General features: G+C 41.0%; 1 pseudogene; it reads left to right on the top strand.

Annotated features, from left to right (window-relative positions):
• Positions 1 to 1,945: 1,945 nt before the first annotated feature.
• On the top strand, positions 1,946 to 3,776 carry LOC138850351 (eukaryotic translation initiation factor 4E pseudogene; annotated as a pseudogene).
• The last annotated feature ends 419 nt before the right edge of the window (positions 3,777 to 4,195 follow it).

Below are 4,195 nucleotides of genomic sequence, written 5' to 3'. Positions count from 1 at the left end.
TGAACAGCAGCTCAAATGGACTACATATCATTTCCAGAAGGATTACATGGATTAATATATGTACAGCACTTAGAATGAGTCTCAAGTCCTCTGTGCTATATGAAGTCTTGGTCATTATGTCTTGAGGGCTGCTGGCCAGTTTCTGGACAGTCTGGAGAGAAGGTCTACCTCTCTGGAGACAAGAAGTCAGAGGTGAATAGATGTCTGGTCTGAAAATAGATTCCTGGTCTGGAGAAGCTACCTGCCGCGTGTGGAGATGAGACCTAGATGTTATAGCTAGCACAGGAGCCTCTAGTCTCCTATAGAGTGTTTACCAGGTACTGGGGGGGTGGGCAGGTGGCCAGGGAATGGGGTTCACAAAACCTTGGCCATCCTGGCTCTGCAGCAGTTTTCCAAGCAGACATCTTCAGAATCACTGGTTCACAAGACCCTTTGAGAAAGGATTTATTATTCAGAAAAATTTAGAAGCTATTAGATTGAGTGGCATTTCAAAGGTTTCCTTATTGCTAGGTTCCACAGTCCTTATTTAGCAGATGTACATTGTAAGTCTGCCAAAGAAGAGTGAGATAGGCAGCTCTTTCCAAACTCAGTGAGTTTGCATTTTCCTTCTCATTGCAACACCTCCATAGGCATAGTCTGGGGAAACAGGAGCCCTAGAGATACACAGATTACCTACATCTTCCTCCCTGCATTCTATAGTGTCAGCAGGGAGTCTCAGAATTTGAAAAACCACTGGCTCCATCAAGTTATCAACAAGTTGTCACAAACTTCAGGAAGAAGAGAGCTCCCCAGAGAAAAGAATTCACATGGTAAATAACTATGGGAAGAATATTTCTGGTAGAAGGATGTTTTCATCCATGCATGAATGGAGCCTCTGGATCTGTGTGAATCTATGAGGGACATGAGTGAGTTACATATGCATGAGCACTTGTTGTTTGTTGGAGTCCTCTAGGGTTTTAAGCAGTCACCTTCATCATTAGTACTGTTTCTGCTTACATTTTTTAAAGGGACTTTATGATATAATTTTTAACTTTTATTTAATAAATATAAATTTCCAAAGTACAGCTTATGGATTACAATGGCTTTTCCCCCAATAACTTCCCTCCCACCCACAACCCTCCCATCTCCTGCTACCTCTCCCATTCCATTTGCATCAAGATTTATTTTCAATTATCTTTAAGATAAATTTAGTATCTTTAAGATCAATTTAGTATATATTAAGCAAAGATTTCAACAGTTTGCACCCACACAGAAACACAAAGTGTAAAATACTATTTGAGTACTAGTTATATCATTAATTCACATTGTACAACACATTAAGGACAGAGATCCTACATGAGGAGTAAGTGCACAGTGACTCTTGTTGTTGACTTAACAAATTGAAACTCTTGTTTATGGCGTCAGTAATCACCCTAGACTCTTGTCATGAGTTTCCAAGGCTATGGAAGCCTTTTGATTTGCCAACTCCGATCTTATTTAGACAAGGTCATAGTCAAAGTGGAAGTTCTCTCCTCCCTTCAGAGAAAGGTACCTCCTTCTTTGATGGCCCGTTCTTTCTGCTGGGATCTCACTCGCAGAGATCTTTCATTTAGGTCTTTTTTTCCAGAGTGTCTTGGCTTTCCATGCCTGAGAAACTCTCATGGACTTTTTAGCCAGATCTGAATGCCTTAAGAGCTGATTCTGAGGCCAGGGTGTTATTTAGGACATCTGCCATTCTATGAGTCTGCTGTTCTCTCCTTTTTAATTCCATCAGTTAGTGTTAGCAGGCACTAGTCTCGTTTATGTGATCCCTTTGACTGTTGGATCTATCATTATGATTAATTGTGAACTGAAATTGATCACCTGGACTAGTGAGATGGCATTGGTACATGCCACCTTGATGGGATTGAATTGGAATCCCCTGGCACGTTTCTAACTCTACCATTTGGGGCAAGTCAGATTGAGCATGTCCCAAATTGTACATTTTATAATAGTTCCTCCATGCTTTAGAGTTGTCTACACCGTTGAACTTCATGGATACCCTGCCACCAAACATCTCTCATTTCCTGAAGTTGTACCTGGAATGTCTTCCACCAAAGTAACTGTTCTTGGGTTGCCATTTCCAGGAGGTTCATGGGGGAGGTCCACACAATTAGCTCCATTTTTCATGCAATAGTTTGTCATATTTGATAATGCCTCAGGCAGTGTTCAACGTCATGTTGAGTTTGCTGATGGAAGAGCATGGAAATTGTTGGGTGGTGGCCATATCCCCGAGGATCTGGGACAGCAGCAAAGCTCTTGGTATTCAAGGGGGGAAGCTGGGTAGAACATCTGTCTCCAGGATTCTTGCTAATCTCCAGAGTCATCCTGGTAGAGCAGCCACGTCTTTATCATCTTCTGAGTGCTGCTGTTATACATCAGTTCACTAAAAACGTGGAGGTCATGGGAGGTGAATCATATTCTGGCTCCACCTCCAGCCTCTTGCTCCATCCACCCCTGGAGATCTAGGGAAGGGGTTCCACCTAAAGTTAGATCCTGACATCTCATCTTCTACTCTAAGTATTTTCAACAGATTTTTTTTACACTTAAGCAAATTAGCTCCTTTTCTAAAATCATTTCTGAAGCCAGCTATTAAAAATGTTAATATTTCCTGACCAGTCAGAGCCAGCCAGGAGAGAGAAGAAATTTCGATATTAAAATTCAGAACAGGGGCCGGTGCTGTGGTGTAGCAGGTAAAGCCGCTGCCTGCAGTACCGGCATCCAATATGGGTGCCGGTTTGAGTCCTGGCTGCTCCATTTCCAATTCAGCTCTCTGCTATGGCCTGGGAAAGCAGCAAAAAGATGGTTAAGGTCCTTGGGCTCCTGTACTCACGTGGGAGACCCAGAAGAAACTCCCAGCCATTGTGGCCATTTGAGAAGTGAACCAGTGGATGGAAGATTCTCTCTCTCTCTCTCTCTCTCTCTCTGCCTCTGCCTCTCTGTAAGTCTGCCTTTCAAATAAATAAATAAATATTTCAAAAAAAAAAAATCCAGACACTGATGGATCTAAGATGGCGACTGTGGAACTGTTTTAGAAATGTCACATTTGTAAGACAATCTCTCAAATGCACAATGGATATTGTTAGCAATGGATATTATTAGTGTATTAGCAACTAGAAAACCTTTGACACTCTGGAACCAGTTCTAGACCTTCATTACCAGGAAACCGCCCCAACTCGTAACCCCCTTCCCACAGAAGAAGAGAAAACAGAATCTAATTAGGAGATTGCTAACGCAGAACACTATATTAAACATCCTCGGCAGAATAGATGGGTGTTCTGGTTTTTTAAAAATGATAGAAGCAAAACTTGGCAAGAAAGTCTTTGGCTAATCTCTAAGTTTGATACTGTTGCAGACTTTTGGGCTCTGTAGAACCATATCTAGTTGTCTAGTAATTGAATTGCTGGCTGTGACGACTCACTTTTTAAGGATGGCATTGAGCCTATGTGGGAAGATGAGAAAAACAAATGGGGAGGACGATGGCTAATTATTAAACAAAACAGCAGCAGAGATGATGTGACCTCAATCGCTTTTGGTTAGAGACACTGCTGTACCTTATTGGAGAATCTTTTGATGACTACAGTGATGATGTATGTGGAGCTGTTGTCAATGTTAGAGCTAAAGGTGATAAAGTGGCAATATGGACTACTGAATGTGAAAACAGAGATGCTGTTACACATATAGGGAGGGTATTCAAGGAAAGGTTAGGACTTCCTCCTAAGAGTGGCTCCACCACTAAAAATAGGTTTGTTGTTTAGGAAGATACCTTTTGAGTAATCTCATAGGAGACTGCATCAAGCAGTTGAGATCTGGCAGCTGAACCAAAACCTCTTCAAAAGCAGAGTAGACTGCATTTAAATTTGATTTCCATCTTTGTCCATCTAAATGTTGCTAAGATATAAGAGAAGTCTCATTTGCCTTTGCCTTGTACTTCTGGGTTCATTTTTTTTTCATTTTGGCTAGAGTATAAAATTCTTTGATGTATACATGATTATCACAATCCTTATGTGTTCCTGGCCCACCCTATAACAGTTTAGTAGAATTATACAAGCACATTTTACCCATTCACAATATTGAAAAAAAAGAACTTGCATTTCTATGACTTACAGAAAAATATTGTTTGTGTTCTATTGTATGAAGGAGCATATTTTGCTGGTTTGCAAGAGTATGATGCATA

Source organism: Oryctolagus cuniculus, chromosome 7 (genome assembly GCF_051225735.1).
Source record: "Oryctolagus cuniculus isolate XC-2025 breed Fujian yellow rabbit chromosome 7, ASM5122573v1, whole genome shotgun sequence".
Lineage (NCBI taxonomy): Eukaryota > Metazoa > Chordata > Mammalia > Lagomorpha > Leporidae > Oryctolagus > Oryctolagus cuniculus.
The sequence above is the reverse complement of the archived record's forward strand: the minus strand, read 5'-3'. Positions and strand labels throughout refer to the sequence as shown.